Raw genomic sequence first — 20,396 nt, 5'->3', positions numbered from 1 at the left:
ATGATTCTGGAGACAACAGAAATGTAAAGAAATCCTCAACTCTCACCCTGCTCCTCACCTGGGTTCTTGCTCTGTGAATGGCTCCACCATCTACCCTCCTGCTGGAAACAGAGGAGTCATAGAAGACTCAACATTCTTTCTCATTCCTTTGTAAATCCTATTTTTAAAATATTTTCGAAATTATTATCCCTGTGTTAGTCCTGCTTCTCCAAGAAGCAGACACCAAGGTGAGATTAAACATGCAAGGACTTTTACTAAGGAAATACCTATGAAAGCAAACGTGGAGGAAGCCAGGAAAAGCTAGAAGAGCTATCAGACCATAATACAGTGTGACCTCCAGGGAAGGAAGGAGGGAGGGAAGCTTGGGTGGATGCATCCTACACTGCTATGCAGTATAAGGAGGCTTCCACACAGCCACTGGGGAGTTTTTGAGCCAACAGCACCACTAGAGGAAAGCAAGGTCTCCCAGGAACATTCCTGCATTTGTATTACTGCCACCCTCAGTAATTGGCTGACAGCAGCAGTCCCTGGGAAGCATGGCCTCAACACAAACACAATGCTGGATTTTAGTTTACAGCAACAGCACGCGTGGTCAATTATGCTCCCTGTAATTGGAGATCCGCAAGTCTAGACTCATGGTCTCCACCACATGAGGCCAGACATAAAGCTGCTCACCAGATCTACAGCTCCTGGCCCAGCTCAGACCCTTCCATTCTCTAGACAATTGCAATAGCCCCAACCAGTCTCCCTGCTGCTAATCTTTATCCTTCCAGATTTATTTCCATACCGTGGTCAGAAAGACCTTTCTAAAATACAAATCTAATATGTCAATCCTGTACTTAAAGCCTTCAATAATGATTTTACCAATTCCCTTGAAATCTATAAATGGAGCTCTTGCTTTGAATAAGAGATTGATTGAACATTTAATCAAACAAGATGTCCTTGAACTAGTAACATGTACTTTATGCCAGCACTCTGGTCAGGGTGAAATAAGACTCTATCAGGACTGAAAATGCAATTTAACTGAGACGCTTAAGCATTACCTTTATTGAGAGTCATCGAACTTCTTGCTAATCTTGTTGGGGAATTAAAATCCTTGTAAAATGTGACTTATCTAAGCTTATCAACAGCTGATGATATTACAGCAAAAACACAATCAAACTGACTACTACATTCTAAGTTCTTACTTTGGAATTTTGTTGACCTTGGAATTTTCTAATACTTGATAGCCATCCTGACATCTAGGATTCACAGGACATCATCTTTTGCAAATGCTATTAACTGAGTTCACCTATTCATGTGGTGAGCCAATAATTAGCTCACTGCAGGACTGTAGGAATTTTTTCCCACAAAACATGAGAATGACCAAATGGCTTCCATTATTCACTTGTCAGGAACAGAGAAACCTCTGCTCTCATCTCAGTAGTTAGAAATGTCTGTAATTCTTGGAACAATTGGAGGCTTACATTGATCACAAGCTTTTATCTAAAGATGAGACTATAGTTTTAATTTTTGCTCTGATTTATGCAATGCTGAAATTCTTTGACGAGTGACACACCTAGAGGAGCAATTTTTAATATAAAAATTGAAATGCCACAGGAGGTCCCAAATTTAGACATTCTCAGGGTGACTGTTTTGCACAATTGCATGAAATATGAAATTGGTTTATAATGCACATTGAATATTGTTTCTAATACAAAGGATTTAAGTCATTCTTGGGTATCGAGATCATCTGTTTCCAGAAGTATAAGATTTCTCCAAAAGACACACATCATTTATCATTTTAGTCTAGCCATCATACAAGTGTCTCTTCTAGGAAATGTTCACATGTAAGCTTAAAGAAATCTTAGGTTTGATGGCTCATTATTAATCACAATATTGCAAAAATTCACAAGAAATATATCATACTGGCTGCTAATATTTTCCATGAGCAAGAACTCATAACAACCATTTCAGATAAAGAACTTATCTAACTTGTGATAGATTCTTATTTTAAACCCTCCAATCTATTAAAGATTGAGAAAGAGAGAACCAAGATTCCTGATCCCCCCTCCTTGGCCACCTGCATACATCTACTGAAGGTTCCCAGGGGATAAATAAAGAAGTGGCCAGGGTGAGGACAATGTAAGCTTTCTCTTACTTTGGCCCCAAAACTTCATAGAAAGAGTCCAACCCAGAGGGCTGAGCTGGACCACAGGAGGGTGACACGGACAACCTTTTTGTTTTTGGCCAAGGACTACACTAAAAGCAGGCTGTGATGGTTTTATGTGTTTCCTTGGCTGAGCCACATGCCCAGATATTTGATCAAACATTATTCTGGATGTTTCTGTGAAGGCGTTTTTGGATGAGATTAACATTAAATCAGTGGACTTTGACTAAATCACATTGCCCTGTATAATGTGGGTGGACCTCTTCCAATCAATTTAAGCCTTGAATAAAAGGAAAGACTGACTTCCCCCAAGCAAGACAGAATTCTGCTGCCAGCAGAGAGCCTTCAGACTTGAATTACAACATCAGCTCTTCCTGGGTCTCCAGTCTTCAGCGTACCTTGCAGGTTTTGAACTTGCCAGCCTCCAGATACTCAAAATCAATCTCTCCCACCCCCCCAACTCCAATTGGCTCTGTTTCTCTAGAGAACCCTGACTAATATACACACCAAGAGGCTTCCTTGAACTTTCTCTCAGGCCCACAGCTGAAAGAAAAAAGGAAAAGTAAACCCAAGAAAAACAGACCCATGGCAAGGAAGTTTGTCTCCCACTAGGGGCAGAGTGGATGTGGCCTGAGCTCGCACACTGAGGCTGTCCCAGGGGAGAGAGCCTTCCCAAGCAGGCATTTAACAGTGAAGTGTTTCCACGGCAGGGTGCTGTGGCCTGAACATGTACTACTACATCCATGTCATCTCATTGGCAGTGCCACCAAGACGGCTTTTCAGTTATCCCTTTAGATCCAATCTCCGCTTGTTGACAGCTTCTGCCAACAAGGCTGAGCTGTGTGAGCCACACCAGCAAGTTCTCTAACCTCCAGGCCACCAGCTAAGCTCAGCCTCTCACCCAGAGGTCACTGCCCCTTGAGGCATCCTCTCCAGGGAGTCCCCCCTGCCTCTCTGGGTTCTGAATGGCTCTCCCTGTCGTGGCTCTTTCAGGGGCAGTAATGATACCCTGCTGTTTCTAACTCCAGGTAGAGCATCACATCCCTGCACTTTCCCAGGACCATCTATACCTTTCTAAGTAATCTCTCTTCAAAACTCTCCTGATCTCTTTTCTGAAAGACCTTGGCTAATACACTGCCCCAATAAGGATTATCAGATTTAGCGAAATAAAAACACAGGATGAACAGTTAAAATTGAATTGCAGATAAACAGCAAACTTTTTTTAGTATAAACAGGTCCCGATAGTCATTGTTTATCTGAAATTCAAATTTAACTGGGCATCCCCTATTTTATCTGGCAACCCTAGCCTCACCATCAACTATGAAAATATTTTGGGAATCTTGGTGAACTTCGGCTGATCCCTGAAACAAATAAGGTAAAAAAAAAAACCAGCCACAGAATATTAATACTCATGATGCAGAAATGGTCCTAATTTGCAGAACAGTTCTCTCAATTGTATAACACTCCCTTTCCCTGTGTGTGGGTGTGTGTTTGTGAGTGGTGTGTGCGTGTGCATGTGTGTGTATCTGAATATATAGGCAGAAAAAAGAAGTGTGTGAGGAAAAGTGAGAGCAAGAGAAAATAATGAGAGACAAGCCTGGAAAAGAAGGTTAGTGCTGGCTCATCAAGAATCTTAGCTCCAGGGAGGACAAGGGACCTCTCTTTTCTATATGATGTCCTCAGACTCTTGGATACCAGTAAGAGCTCTGACCCTCTCTGCATTATTTATATTTCCTTACATAGCTTTTGTGATTGACGCTGATGAATTAGGCTTTCCAAGGTTGTTTTGTCTTTAAAAATATCTCCTGAGATTTCTATCAAAGGATTAAATTGGATTCTGGGAATCCGGCTAGTCCTACTAACTGTAAACCGTGTTTGGATATCATTTCATCTTACATTTGTAGAACATATCCTTGATAATAAGATGAGATAAAAAGACTCAATTTAATTACCCTTTCTTTTCTTATTTTTTCTTGCAAAGATGAGAAAGAAAGAGAAAATGGGAGGAGGGGAGAGAGAGGAGGAAGGAAGGATAGACAGGGAGGGGTGGAGGGAGGAAGGAAGGATAGACAGGGAGGGGTGGAGGGAGGGAGGAAGGAAGGATAGACAGGGAGGGGTGGAGGGAGGGAGGGAGGAAGAATGGGCGGAGGGAAGGAGGGAAAGGGTAGGAGGGGCCAAGGAGGGAGGGAAGACAAGGCATGGGTAAGGAGTTTTGATAACTCAGATAAGTATGTGGGGAAGAATTGAAAAGTTTTGGCTCTTGTAATCTGTACTGAAAAAACTGAAATATTATATAATCACAAAATAAGTTATTTTTTTGCAGCCTCCATCTATTATAATTTCACTACGTACTTCATAAGCAGTTGTTGTTCTGGGAGATATTCCAAGCCACTCTCCAAGATTTCACAAAGAAAGTTTTGCTACAAGTCTAGAAAGTGTTTGGTGAAGTATTACTGTGACTGTCCTTTCACTCTCTGACCCGGGTGGCACCTGCGTGGGTCTGTGAAAAACAAAAGTGGGCTGTCACATGGGCAAGGAGGATAAGCAGCTCTTTGTGACTTTTGAGTTGCATTTGAAAAGAAATCATTTTCCCGCCATCCATAGCTCCCAAACAGACTTCAGAGACAGTTTTTGGCAATGTATTTAGGCAACAACTTCTGGTTTCCATGACTGGACAAACACCACAATATACCCCTCCTAAGCCACATCCTAGAAATGATACCGAATGTTAAAATAAAATATTACATAAACACTATATCTACATAAACACTCAAAACTTAGAGGAGGGGACTACAATAGACAAAAAGCTGTGACAAACTTATGAACAGCAGAAAGCAGAGGACCGTGTTGCAAAGAAAAACAGGAGAGAATTCTTAAGACTGTGGCCATAGGAAAAGAAGGTAGTGATGAGGCGAAATTCAGGAGCATATGGGGCCCTGGGCACCAAAAAGCACCCTTCGCCCGGGGACTGCAGTGGGGCCAGCTGGGGTATACCCCAGGTACTCCTCACCACCAGTCACGCCAAAGTGACCCAGTCAGAAACGTGAGTGCATGCACTCAGGCAGACGGTCGGAGAAGCAGGCCTTCGTGAGACTGGCCACAACACCCTGACAGCTCACGTGAAGTTTGTGATTCCCTGGCCCCCACCACAACCACCCCAGAAATTTCCCCAGAGGGCCCCTCACCCTGTGCATAGATACCTTGGTCTAAGCAGTCTAACTCCTCACAATAATTTTGAATCTATATCTAACAAAATTCCTCCTATGGGCCTCCTGCTTTATACAATCAACATCAGGGTGATTAATTGACGTTTTAGCCAAAATCGGGCAGAAGGCAGAGACTACAATTACTAGAAACATTTCCCCAGCTTCCCGTGGAGGCCTGAATGAGTACTGAGTGCTGTGGAACCAGCTGTAGATCATCTCACTAGCAAACATTCTTGTTTAACCCGCTTACTAGCTGTGTGACCTACACCAGGCATTTAGTCACTCCCAGCCTCAGTTTCTTCTTCCTACCTCATAGGATTGATATGAGGATCCCAGGGTAATATGCTTTGCATAGTGATTGGAACACAGGAGTTCAATAAATGTTCAGTTGTTATTATTATTTTCACATTTGGGGCAGTAAAGGGTTTTCCGATGATTTAGTCTTCCTAAAGCCCTCCCAGCCCATGTCTTATTTTATCATACTCCTTGGCTGTGCCCCTTTCTTCCATCATTTCCTTATGTCCTCCTAAGGAGAGTGTATCGGAGAAGCTCATGCACAGGTGCACGTCTCTCTGAAAGCACCTTACTCTTGAACTGTAACAATTTTATCTCTACAGTCTTCATTTTTCTCTTATGTCACGTCACTATTTAGATCCTCTAGCCACAGGATGGGAGACATTTTGCAGACATTTTTACAAGGAAAATCTGCCTTGTAATATCTAAAAATCATTTTATTTATGAATTCCAGGGTAAAATGATAACTTTATACAAAGCCTTTATCTTCCACAATCAATTCCAGGATAATTTTTCTCCCCTCGCACCTTCCCCTGCCTAGCGGGAGTTGAAGTGGTCAGCAGGGCATTTCAGGAGCATGCCATTTTCAGCAGAGTTAGGCTCACTGCCTGGGTCTGCAGAGCTGATGCTCCAGCCCCACCCCCATCACTGAAACCCCTCACACAAAATAGATTATTCTTCCCACCGCTTAGTCTCACTAGAATAGTCTCCATTGGGCTTCTCCACTTGGACCTGGGAGTTTGGTGTACCTTCTTCTATAGTGTGATTCTGTGTGCCATCCTTTTGAACACCCCCTATAGCTGCATTTCCAATGAGTTATTTATCAGATCTGAATGTATTACCAGACCTGGATGTTCCCTCCTTATGCTAAAACTTTAGGTGGGCTTGACTTTCCTTGAGTGTGTTCCTCCCCACCTCTGTCAAGACTCCATCTAGCTTCCTCTGTATCAAGTAAGCAAGTCCTAATGACACCTTTCTCTTTTTCTTTCTGAAATGCCTTCTGCCCTAGGCAGGCTCCCCACTCTGCCGTCAAAGGCCACAGTCCAGGAAAAAAATGTCTTCCCCTTGCTGAAGCCAGCTGTTCAGAGCCCACATGATCCAGGTATTCCTTGGGTCTGACAAGTGAAAGGAGTGAAAGTGCTGGGTCTCTAATCCTTCCATTCTTTACAGGGATTTCAGACCCCAAGGCACATTCCAAGTTAACTCCAAAAGGATCCTGCACGTGACTCTGCTGATGGGGAGTAGTCTGGTTTTTTTCATCAGATCCACTATGAAATCAGCCCCAGCAGACCCTAACGGGCCAACCATGTTGCCTCAGTGCTCAGCATTCCCCTGTACACCAATGGAGTCTTGCTGTGAGCACCTGCCACTCTTTGCCGAAGGATGTGGATCAGTCCATGTGGGAACAAGCTGGAAGTATTAGTGGCCCTCAAGAGTAGCCATCAACCAGCAACAGAGAAAACCCCTGCTTCCCTGCCCTCCAGGTGGAACAACTGTGAGACCTACTCGACACAAGCCTAGAGCTTATACCTGACATCTGTTCTTGTCTGCCTCAGTATGTATCAAGCAAGTTCAAGCCACAACTGTATACTGTATTAGTTTCCCATCGTGCTGTAACAAATTACCATAAACTCTGGCTTAAAACAACACAAATTCATTGTTTAGTAGGTCAGAGGTCTCACCAGGCTGAACTAAAGGTTTTGGCAGAGCTGGTTTTTCTGGAGGCCTCAAAGAAGAATTTGTCTCCTGGCCTTTTCCAGCTTTTAAGGGCCACTTCCGTTCCTTGGCTGTGGTCTCTTCCTCCATCTGCAAAGCCAGCAACATCTCTCTTTTGTGTGTGTGTGTGTCTCTCTCTCTCTATCTCTGACACTCTTGTCTCCTTTTTATAAGGACTTTCGTAATTACATTAGGTTCATCCAGATAATCCAGAATCATTTTCCCATCTACAGATTCTTGACTTAGTTTGCAAAGTCTCCTTGGCCATAGAAAGTAACAAATTTGCGAATTTGGGGTCTTAGCACATGGATATTGGGTGGGGATATTGTTATTTTGCCTATCACAAATGTTCTGAGGCCAAAATTACAACTGTGAATAAGGAACTGTGACCATCATTTACCATGCAGAGCCCATGTGACATGTGGTTTAGTGCCCCAGGTTCAGGTTTCACCCAAATCCCCCTCCACAGGTGGCAGGGGGCACGGTATTCCAGCCTGCCCAGAATGAGGCTGGCCTGGCTTGCTGATTTCTCTGGCTTTCTCAGGATCGATTTTCCCACCTATAACATGGAAATAATTTAATCTATCTTACAGGGTTGTTAAAAGGTTTAAATGAGATAATGTAGTTAAAATTCTTTGTTAAATTACAGTATTTTGGTCTCTTGAGGCTATATGTTTGTTTTAACTAAGTCTACACTTATTATGTAAGGGTGAAAAAAATTAAGTCTATAATTATTATTTTTTTTTCCTCACTATGTAGCCCTGGGTAGAATGCCTCGGAATCACAACTCACAACAACCTCAAACTCTTGGGCTTAAGCGATTCTCTTGCCTCAGCCTCCCAGTAGCTGGGGCTATAGGTGCCCACCACAACACCCAGCTGTTTTGTTGTCATTGTTGTTTAGCAGGCCCTGGACAGGTTCAAACCCACCAGCCCTGGTGTATGTGGCTGACGCTAAGCTACAGTGCCAAGCCTAAGTCTATAATTAGGCTCAGGAAATTCACCTTTGCCTCAGTTAGTTGTTTTAGGCTTTAGGGATACTGAGATTACTAATTACCCCATTCTCTCTTTTGCAGCTTCCTCCCCGGAGAACTCTAAAAATATTCCCTCTTCCGAGTGGGGTAACCTCCTGTCTCTCCTCCCAGGGGAGAATTAGCTTCATTGTCTGAGTCAAGAACTTAGCGCAATGGGGATTTGTGTGCAGCTAGTCACCAGGCAAGGAAGAGGAGAGATACTATCAGGATTTGTTTTAATTAAAAAAAAAATTGTATTTACTTAGAAGCATTCAGAATGTCAACAAAACAGCTGCAACTTTTTTTTTGCAATTACAGAGTGGTATTCAGTTAACAGAACAACAATTATTTCATATAAACTGCTTCAGAGACAACTGAAGATGAAAAAACTACCATCCCCATATATAAATAATTTGTGCTGTGCACCAATAAGAACCTGCTTTAAATTTCCATGCCAATTTACAACCCCCATACTATAGCAGGCAAGATTGGTGGCTATTGAAAATATCACCAAGACAGGACTATCTAAAGACACATTCAGTAGTGTGTTAACTACACAAAAAAAGACACTGTACAGTTTGAAAACAAATCTTACACAGCCTTACATTTAAAAATTTTCTTTAAAGGGGGTGAGTTGTGTACAGGGGGGTTAAATGCTTTATAAACAAGGAAAAAACTGTGCTAGAACCAACTTATTCATCATCATCTTCTTCTTCATCCTCTTTATCTTCTTCATCTTCTTCCTCTTCCTTCTTTTTCTTGCTTTTTTCAGCCCGGATAACTCCCTTTTTTTTTTTTTTTGGTGCATCAGGATTCCCTTTAGCTCGGTCTGCAGCAATATCCTTTTCGTATTTTTCCTTCAGCTTTGCAGCCTTCTTTTCATCAGGCTGCTTGTCATCCACAGCAGTGTTATTCCACGTATCTCCTGGCTTCTTTGCAACATCACCAACAGATAAGCTGGGATTTTGATTTTGGGGTAATACTCAGAACAGAACAAGAAAAAGGCTGACGGAGGCCTCTTGGGTGCATTGGGATCCTTGAACTTCTCTTTGTTTCCCCTTTAGGAGGGATGTAGGTTTTCATTTCTCTTTCATAACGTGCCTTGTCCGCCTTTGCCGTATCTTCAGATTTTCCTTTCTCTTTAGCAGACATGGTCTTCCCCCTCTCTGAGCACTTCTTAGAAAACTCTGAGAAGTTGACTGAAGCAGCTGGGTGCTTCTTCTTGTGCTCCTGACAAACTTGCATAAAGAATGCACATGATACATGTGAAATTTACTAAATGTAGAATATAAATGTCTTAACACAATAACTAAGAAAACTCCGTGAAGGCTATGTTAACCAGTTTGATAAAAATATTTTAAATTGTATATAAAACCAGAACATTGTACCCCATGATTGCATTAATGTACACAGCTATGATTTAATAAAAAAAAAAAAAAAAAAAAGAATGCACATGATGACATTTTGCCTCTCGGCTTCTTAGGATCTCTTTTGCCCATGTTTAGTTATTTTTCCTCAGCAAGACACAGAATCGCCCAGTGCCTGTCCAGCTCTCACTTGCCCCAGCACTGTCTCTGTGAAGCTCAATGTACTGCAATGGCTGGGAGAGCAATAGCCAGACTCAGCCTCCTCATTCTCTCCACTCTGTAACCTACTATCCGGATCTTTAAGCACATGAAGAGATGTTACCCAGAAGATTATAAAATTTGTTCCCCCTCAGACTCTTAGGGTCTTCTCTAGAGACTGCAGCAGAGGACACAGACTCGCCTCTTCATCTGGCCCAAGGCACAGAACTATGACTAACAGGTGGAAACTACAGGAAGGCAAGTTTCAGATCAGTCCAAGGAAGGCTTTTCCAGCATCTAGAGCTGTTACATAACAAAGTGCTTCCTTTGCATGTTGAGTTCAGCCATCCACATGCTAGCACTGTTGGCTCTGTGGTGGTTTGAACATCCACACTTTGTCTGCCCACTCACAACTTTTCCCAGGGGGTGCTATTCTACCCAGCCCTCCCACGTTTTACTTGTTATTTTAAGCCACTAAGTTTGGGGGCTATTTGAAATGTGTCAAAAGCTAACTGAGAGGGTTGTCCTAACAATAATTCCAGCCACATTTTTAGGTCAACAACACATTCCCTGTCTTCGCTCAGGACTTCTAGAAATTTTAACCTTGATTATATTCCCTTCAGAGCATAACACCTATGCAGGGTACTGGGTTCTATGCAGGTACTGGGACATACTTTCTCCCATCCTTTCTTCCTCACCCTGGGCATGACCTGGCATCCTTCTCTTTGCAGCCTAGACCTGATGCTGGTTGCTACCCTGTTTCCCCAAAAATAAGACGTCCCCTGAAAATAAGACCTAGTGCATCTTTGGGAGCATACCTTAATATAAGACACTGTCTTATTTTCAGGGAAACAGGGGAGTAACACTCTCTGGACAGCATCCTCAATAGGCTTCAGATCTACCTGTTCTACCAGCCTCTGTCTGGTGTAAACCCAACTTTTCACCCCTTCATGGCACATGACCATGCTGATTGGAACCATGATAAAATCGCAATTTCTAACGTTGGTGCCCTTGGTAGTTTCATGATTTTTATCTTGATTCTCCAGGGAGGTGTTCCTCTCTCAGCAGAAAACTTTGTGTATGTGTGTGTGTGTGTGTGTGTGTTTTAATAGAAATATTGAAGCTGTCTGACATTAACTTCTTCAACTTCCTTCACTCATGCCTAGGACTTGACCTTATCTGTAAGAACCTGAAGGTTGTGAGAAAGAGATTTCCCTTCTGCTGTCCAAAGATAATCCCTACCCTTAGGCTCTTGTAAAAATACAACTTTAACTGTTATTTTTTTCTATAATAATGATAAAAGAAACCAATGTTCTTATAACAATAACCCTGCTCCTCAAAAGAGCATGTCAAAATGCATAGGAAGAAGCCTTGATGTTTTAGGAATATTATGGAATCCTTTCTAATTTGGAGCAAAATGTAAATTATTTACAAAGTTGGAGATTTTTTTTTTTTTTTAGTTTTTGGCCGGGGCTAGGTTTGAACCCACCACCTCCGGCATATGGGACCAGCGCCCTACTCCTTGAGCCACAGGCGCCACCCCAAAGTTGGAGATTTTAATTATTATTCATGATAAATTATTTGTGACACTTTACAAGTGACTGTGACACAGGGGTTAGATGTGGAGGATTAGTGCTTTATGTGCACCTTGTCTTTTCCAAGCAGCTTCCATGTGACTCTGCCAGTTGGGGAAGGGGATTTCGCTCTCTCACACTCTGCAGTTGGGAGCGCACAGGGCACACACTTCCTACAGGGTGACTTGGCAGTTTAGATACCAAAAAACATCCTTTGATTTTGAGGTTCTACTTTTAACAACTCAGATGTACACAGATTTATGTATAAGAACACATTCCATATGCTCCTTCATAATAAAGAACTACTGGAAACAACTTTAATGCCCATCATTATAGTTTTGAACAGCAACACTGATAAGGATAGTGGTAGATAACTTTTAAGGTCCAATTGCTTCCCATTGACAGAAACTATTTTAGAACTAAAAAGCTTAAGGTAAAAGAATATATAACTACTGTTTATTCATAAAAAGATTACATTTCTATGAAAAAGGCAAAGGGAAACTTACAAGTTCTGAAATAGTTACCTCTGTGTTTGCCATTCCTCATTAATCTGTAGGGTGCTAGTGGAAAGTCACACAGAGAGAGTGGAATTTCCAGCCTTGCTTTAATTAATTCTGACCTATTGTCTATATACTGACTTCTGCTGTGCAGAGCCAACGTAATGGTAGAGAGGTGAGAAGGCCAATTTTGCTGAATCAGAACATTTAAAAAGGAAGAGTGATCAATGAAGGTTGAAAGATACAAAGAACAAAACAAAAAAAAATTGGGGGGCACTGACTACATGCCAAGCTCTGTGTCCAACCCCTTTACAAACTCACTTAATTCTTGAAAACATTCTTGAAAGGACGTACAATTATTATCATTATTTTACAGATGAGAACACTGAAGAACAGAAGAGATAGGTCTAGACCAGGGAAGGACGTGAGCAATCTAACTTGAGAGCCCATCTTCTTGGGTAATTAATGAATATTATACAGCCATTTAACATGACATGAGAAGATGAAATAGGCACTAGACAATAAGCCATATATGTTATTATGATTCCAATTTATTTAAATCTGTATGTACGCAAGTATGTTGGTGCAGGGGGTGTGTAAGTGTGTGTGTTTGCTGCAGAGAATGGCTAAATACAAAGAATGGAAGGATCTATGGGCAGATTATTAATAGTGGTTATCTTCATACACACTGAGAAAGCAGTCATAATTCCAAAGAACTTGCTGGCTGGGCTCCCCCACCATATCCCTGTGCTGGGCACCTATACCAGAGGTAGGGTACATTTCCAACTGTCTGACACCCAGGAACCCCTATCTCATTGCAGGATCAGAAAAGGTTGTTGTAGCCAACACCAGCCAAGGTAGAAACCGGGCACTACAGACCAAAAGAAAGAAATGAGAAACCAATAGTGGTAGGCAGAATTCTAAAATATCCAGGCAAATTCCCACCTCCTGGGGTACACTGCCTGTCTTAGTAAGTATCATTCTGGTGATTACATTGTGTTATATGGCACAACGGACTTTAAGAAAGGAAGATCATTCAAGTAGGCCGGACCTAATATCATGAGCCTTCTAAATCTGAGTTTAGAGATCAGAGAGAGAGAAGTAAGAGATTTGATATGTAAGAAGGTATCAGCACAAAGAAGATTCTCCACTGTTGACTTGAAGACAGGGGCCATGTGACATGCAGGTGGCCCCAAGGAGCAAAGAACAAATCCTGGTCATCAGCCTGAGAGAAGATGGTGACCTTAGTCCTGAAACTGCCAGAAGGTGGATTCTGCCAACTACATGAATGAGCCAGGATTCCCCCCGACCCCCAGAATCTCCAGATGAGAAGCACACCTTGAATGTGAGGGCCTGAGCAGAGAACCCAGTCAAGATGTGCCATGACCTCTGACCTACAGAATGATGAGTGAGCAAAGAGACATTGTCTTAAGCTGCTTGCTTTGTGGTGATTTGCTATGCAGCATAGAAAGCTGGCACACCATCTCATCAGTGGGCTCTTGCCATGGGTTTCAGTGACTCTCAGAGATCCTCCATGATGAGGAGAGCAGAGAAAGAGGAAAAGCCCTGAGCATATGAAGCCAGGTCTGTGAAGGGCAACAGAGCAAGGCCGCACTGACTGAGTGAACACACAAAGCCGTCATGGGGACTCTTGGCGGCATCTTGGTGGGCCAAGTCCAGAAAGGGGGCTTCTTCCTTAAGAGCAGGCACTGTGCTTGACATCACAAGCTGAAGGAAGAGGAGTGGATACAGTGGGTTTTTGAGAAGACATGTACACTGAAGTGGCTTAAGGCACTGGAATTTTTGAGATGCGTATTGTACTATGAAGGTGGTGGCTAACATGAAGGAGAAAGAGAGAAAGAGCCTGGATCTTCGTACCCTCAACAATAAAAAAAAGAAGAAGAGAAGAAGGATGTTTTCCAAAGAGGAAAACAATAAAGTGTTTGGAATAAAAATGCCTGGACCATAGTCTTCAAGCAATTTCTATTAATTTATATGTTTGGGAAGCAATTCAGAATAATACAAACACATTCTTTTTTTCTAACCCAATTGTTATTGTATAAATTTTTATCATTGCATAATAAATTAAAACTTTTCTTAATACAAAAAAAAAAAAAAACTTTTTCTGACATGCATTTAATCCCTGATCATTAGGGAAATGCAAATCAAAACCACCTTGAGATATCACCTAACTAACTCTAGCGAGAATAGCCTACATCAGAAAGTCCCAAAGTTGCAGATGCTGGCATGGTTGTGGAGAGAAGGAAACACTTAACACTGCTGGTTGGACTGCAAACTAATACAGTCTCTTTGCAAAGAAGTGGAGAATCTTCAAAGAGCTAAAAGTAGACTTTCCATTGTTTGGGATTCATTGAGGGTATAAAGAATTAGGTTATACTGGTTGCATTTGTTAGGTAAAGTCCCTCTTATAATTGTGTCCTGACCCCAAGAGAGGTGTGTCATACACTGTGACCCCTGTCCCTATCTGCTCTACCTGTTCCCTTCTTCCCCTATCCCCCTCTGTTTATCACAGCTCAATTTACAATCACCAAAATGTGAAAAAACCTAAATGCCCATCAACCCAGGAATGGATCAACAAGCTGTGGTATCTCTACACCATGGAATACTACTCAGCCATTAAAAAGATGGAGACTTTACATCTTTTGTATCAACCTGGATTGAGGTGGAACACGTTCTTCTTAGACCTTCCACTTGATCCCACAATCCCATCACTAAGTATCTACCCAGGTGAAAAAAAATCATTTTGCCATATGGGGATTTGCACTAGATTTTTTGTCACAGTTCAATTTATAATCACCAAGATATGGAATCAACCAAAGTGCCCATCAACCCATAAATATTTGAATTAATAAACTGGTATATATATACCATGGAATACTATTCAGCCATAAAAACAATGGAGGCTTTACATATTTTGTAATTACCTGGATGGAGTTGAATAACATTCTCCTTAGTAAATTATCACAAGGATGTAAAAGCAAGTATACAATGTACTCAACACTAATATGAAACCAATAGATGAACAACTACACATCCATGCAAGAGAAAATCACAATTAAATTAAAGTGGGGAGAAGAAGAGAAGAAGGAGGAGGCAGGGGGATTGGTGTGCTCTCACCTAATGGGTGCATTGAAAGGGTAAATGGCACACCTCCTGGGTGAAAGGCTCAACTACAACTTGGACTTTACCTAACAAATGCAAACAAAAAGTTCACAAAAGTCTTTCTGCTTTAAATCATTTAACCTTGTAGATCAAGGGCTATGTTTTTCTTTGACAGTCAATAAATCCACCATTTTGGTGAATCAACATGTTTTCCCCTTATGAGAATGGAAGATTCCAAAGACATAGAAGAAATAGGCATGAAAAAGATTATGTCCCCAGAATCTCCAAAACACAAGCCTTTTGCAGTATTCAGTGATAAAAATGTCACTTAGTTCAGGACCCTTAGAATTGCAAACCCTGAGACAGGAATTCAAAGGTATTGCAGGGGAAGGAACAGGATGGCCTGGGCAAGGAGCTAAGATAGGGTGTGATCATAGCCCACACTAGCTGCAGGCTGATCCCAGAGTTGTGATCTGGAGGATTAATTGCAACATAAAGTTGGTCCCACTTTATAGCCCCAATCTGGCTCTTTGTAACCCTATATATGTCATTCAGGAGCTGCCTTTTGGGGGTGAGGTACATAATACATAAGGTTTAGCCAAGAGCAATTCTCTGGAGAAGACAAAAACTCACAGCCAAGCTCACAGCAGCTGGGCATGGTGCCCCAGCAGGGAAGGGAATCTTGGAGGGGCCTCCTCCAACTTTAAGTAGAGTTGAATCTTTTCCCCAGGATTCTCCCCAGACTCAAGGTAAATCAGAGGAAATTAGAAACACCCAATTCCAAATGCCAGCAGCTTTCAGGAGTCCAGCCCTCTCAGAACACCCTGTGATACCCATTTTAGATTTGGTCTGGAGGGTCACAGTCATCACAGTTCTGGGTCTGATTTTTTTGCATTCCTGTTGACTCCCAATCCTCTTACCACCTTAACTCTTGCATAAGTTCTCTTGGCCACCAGCCTGCTCCAAGGTAGGCACTGTGTCCTCGTGAGTCTTCATCCCTGCTGGGATCTGGTTCTAAGAGACTGCAGGGGTCATTAGGCTTAAGAAGGAAATCAGAACCTTAGAGCTTGAGGGAACTTCAGAGGTTTGCATAGTACAATGTGTTGTTCACGGTGGGAAAGGACATTGCCATATGGATGGTTCTGTCCCTTGGAGTAAAGCCCAAGAATTTTATAAGCACCAACTAATTCAGATGCCCACTCCTAGTCCAAGTGCATACGGTCAGGGTTCAAAGGTGCATGAGGCAGCCTCTTCCAGACAAGGACTGTGAATATAGCAGGCAGTGAAGACATCACCATTTGACCCAAAGGCAGCCTATCCATTCATGGCCCTTCTGGCCAAGATCTAAGCTAATTTTCTTCCTTAAACATGTGAGCTGAGATATACAGAGATAATGGTTAGCAAAGATGGGTATTCCCAGCACTCAAAAAAAAGATCACAGCATGAAGAGAAACCAGCAGAGATCATGTTGGATTTCAGCAATATTTACAAGTTGGGTACATTGATAGCTTTAGGTACTCACGTAAAGACATTTATAATTATGAAGACAACCATGAAAAATTTACAGAAGCATCTGTTTGCTTTTACGCATACTTATCTGGGCAGCAGAAAACACTGTTCCTAGGCCCCCATGCTGACATTTTGGTAAGGTCTTTTAAATATCCTGCTATGTCATATTCCATATGACAATTAACCAGTTTCCCAATTTCAGAAAGTCTGGCCTGCCTGTGAATTGAGTGAGGAATGGTGGAATTTGTCTAAGGAACTCAATGGTTTAATTCATTTTGCAATGGAGATTATAGCTACTGCAGCATGGGAACAGGGCTAGCTGAAAAAAAGACAGGCACTCCTTCAGCATTCTGTTCAGGCAGCTTCCCATTATCCAGGGGGTGGATGATCCAGTTTGGGGATTTTTCATGCCTCTGGCTTCTCCTCCCTTCCACTGTCTGCCCTTTGGCCACATTACAGATCAAATTAGCATGTCTTTGAGAGGATAGAAGGGGAAGGGACAGGTAGAATTCAAATTGGTCAATTTCGTAGCTTGTTCACTGCTCTAATACATGAGATCAAAACCAAAGGCTAACATGGGGTTTGGGATTATCAGTGGATTATATTCAATCTATACCAGACCTCCCCTCCATTACTAGAGAAATTGGAGTCTGATTGGGACTCACTGCATTTCACGTGGGTGCCAGAGCTCAGCACACAGAGGCTTGTCCAGAATCTCAAACATGTACATGTTAGAAGTTTGGAGCTGGAAGGGGCCATAGAGATGATCCAGCCTTGGAAAACTGAAGCTCAGAAATCAGAAGCCTGAGGTCATTCCAGAAGGTGGTTAGCAGTAGCTACTGAGCAACTTGTGAAGCAATCTGAAACCAGTTAACTTTAAAATCACATAATGGTAGCAGATTGATACGTGAAATATTAATTAAATATGCCCTTTGTTGTTCTTGTGTGGCTTCTTGTTGAGAACCCCTCAACTAGAAACTAAAATCAAGATCATCTATGGCTGCAACCATACCCCAATACTGAGAGCACTGATTCCTGACCCTGACTTTGCTAAAAAACATAGCTCTGAGTGTGAGACTGGACAGACCTGATGTCCCCGGAAACATCAGGTTTTCCCTCTGCCTCACTTGAGGAGAGCAGAGTTTACAGATCAGAAACACTACTGGGCCCTGATCAAACTAAAAAGCTTCTGCACAGCCAAAAACACAGTAAGTAAAGCAAGCAGACAGCCCTCAGAATGGGAGAAGATATTTGCAGGTTATGTCTCCAACAAAGGTTTAATAACCAGAATCCACAGAGAACTCAAACGCACAAGCAAGAAAAGAACAAGTGATCCCATTGCAGGCTGGGCAAGGGACTTGAAGTGAAACTTCTCTGAAGAAGACAGATGCACAGCCTACAGACATATGAAAAAATGCTCATCATCCTTAATCATCAGAGAAATGCAAATCAAAACTACTTTGAGATATCATCTAACTCCAGTAAGATTAGCCCATATCACAAAATCCCAAGACCAGAGATGTTGGCATGGATGTGGAGAAAAGGGAACACTTCACTTCTACACTGCTGGTGGGAATGAAAATTAATACATTCCTTTTGGAAACATGTTTGGAGAACACTTAGAGATCTAAAAATAGATCTGCCATTCAATCCTGTAATTCCTCTACGAGGCATATGCCCAGAAGACCAAAAATCACATCATAACAAAGATGTTTGTACCAGAATGTTTATTGCAGCCCAATTCATAATTGCTAAGTTATGGAAAAAGCCCAAGTGCCCATCGATCCATGAATGGATTAATAAATTGTGGTATATGTACACCATGGAATATTATGCAGCCTTAAAGAAAGATGGAGACTTTACCTCTTTCATGTTTATGTGGATGGAGCTGGAACATATTCTTAGTAAAGTATCTCAAGGGAAGAAAAAGTATCCAATGTATTTAGCCCTACTATGAAACTAATTTATGGCTTTCATATGAAAGCTATAACCCAGTTACAACCCAAGAATAGGTGGAAGGGTGAAAGGGAGGGGAGGGAGAGGTGAGGTGGGCTGAGGGAGGGTGATTGGTGGGATTACACCTACAGTGCATCTTACAAGGGTACGTGTGAAACTTAGTAAATGTAGAATATAAATGTCTTAACACAATAACTAAGAAAATTCCAGGAAGGCTATGTTAACTAGTGTTATGAAAATATGTCAAATGGTATATAAAACCAGTGTGTGGTGTCCCATGATCGCATTAATGTACACAGCTATGATTTAATAAAAAAAATAATAAAATAAAGAAATGAGAGGCTGGATGCAGTGTATCATGCCTGTAATCCTAGCACTCTGGGAGGCCCAGGCAGGAAGATCACTGAGCCCAGGAGTTTGAGGTTGCTTTGAGCTGGGCTAATGTCATGGCACTCTAGTGTGGGTGACAGAGCAAGACTCTGTCCCAAAAAAACAAAAAACAATATTGAGAAGCCATGCATTCCATCCTGCACACACACAGAGTTCCTTGTTGGCACCATCAGCATCATTCTCATCATCCTCATCATCACCATGAGCATCATGAGGGAGGGGCAAGAAGTAGGGGAGGTTCCTCATGACATTTAGGAAGAGAGAAAGAAAAAAGGCCTTTCACTTATCTCCTGGAGATTGTTGATGGTGGCAATCTCATGAAAGTATCCAGCTGGAGCCTGCAGGATGGAAGGGAGCTGGTGAAGGAGAGAGGCGGGAGGTGGGCAGCAGACTTTCCCAGGTGTGGAGTGGTGTGGAAAGAGTCCCACAACCACCAGTGGAAAGTCAGCATGCTGCCTTGGGAGTTGCCAAGTGAGCAAGGTAACTCAAGGAGACACATGTGAAGAAAGGGTACAGTTAACACGGTGGGGGGGCCACAGGGAGACATAGCTGATTTGATTCTAAGAAAGCTTTTTGGAGACCACATCACCCCGGCCACACCCAGAGTGTGAATGACATGAGTGAAGTGCCTCTGCAGGACTGCAGGGGGCCAGTCCACCTGCACAGGTGAGCTGGCCATGCCCCTTCACACAAGCGCCCAAGGCACGGGGGAGCACAGTGGCTGCTCCCTCCCAGCGTGCAGCCAGTCACAACAGGCCTGCACCTACTGCCCATTATGAGAGCCCAAGTTAGGTCAGAACCAGGAGAAGAGGCAAGAAATTCTACAATGTCATTTTGGGCTGGACTGTGACCAAATTGCAAATCGTAGATCCTAAGTTGACCCCAGAAATGATTTGAGCATTCACATCAATTGGATGGAGTTTCCAGCTGCCAAATAGAACTGGGGCTTATTCCACGGGGAGAAAGAAAAGGCATTTTGTCATTGTACTTGATGTCTGGAGGGCTGTTTTGACTGAAATTTCATATCCAAAACATTTTCAGTCATGGAGGAGGTGTCTGTCCTCAGTCTCCTAAAAACCATGAGTATTTGGCCTCACACTGTAGCTGAAGAGACAGACACCCCCCCCCCAAACACACACACACACACACACACACACACATTGGGATTCCAAGAACAAATTGGTGAAGGGAACTAGTATTCTGTGAGCACCTTTTATGTCCCAGCCCCATAGTGAGCCCCTTCACCATCCTTCCTGCCCTCTCCCTCTGCAGTGTCTCCACAAGGAAGAGGCTCTCATCCTTGTTTTAGAGAAATGCAGCCAGAATCTCTTTACTACATGGGGTTTACACCCGGGCCTCGGTGATGCCAATGCCCTTTCCTCCTCCACCAAGTGGCCTGGGGACA

Source organism: Nycticebus coucang, chromosome 8, assembly GCF_027406575.1.
Source record: "Nycticebus coucang isolate mNycCou1 chromosome 8, mNycCou1.pri, whole genome shotgun sequence".
Taxonomy (NCBI): Eukaryota; Metazoa; Chordata; class Mammalia; order Primates; family Lorisidae; genus Nycticebus; species Nycticebus coucang.
The sequence above is the reverse complement of the archived record's forward strand: the minus strand, read 5'-3'. Positions refer to the sequence as shown.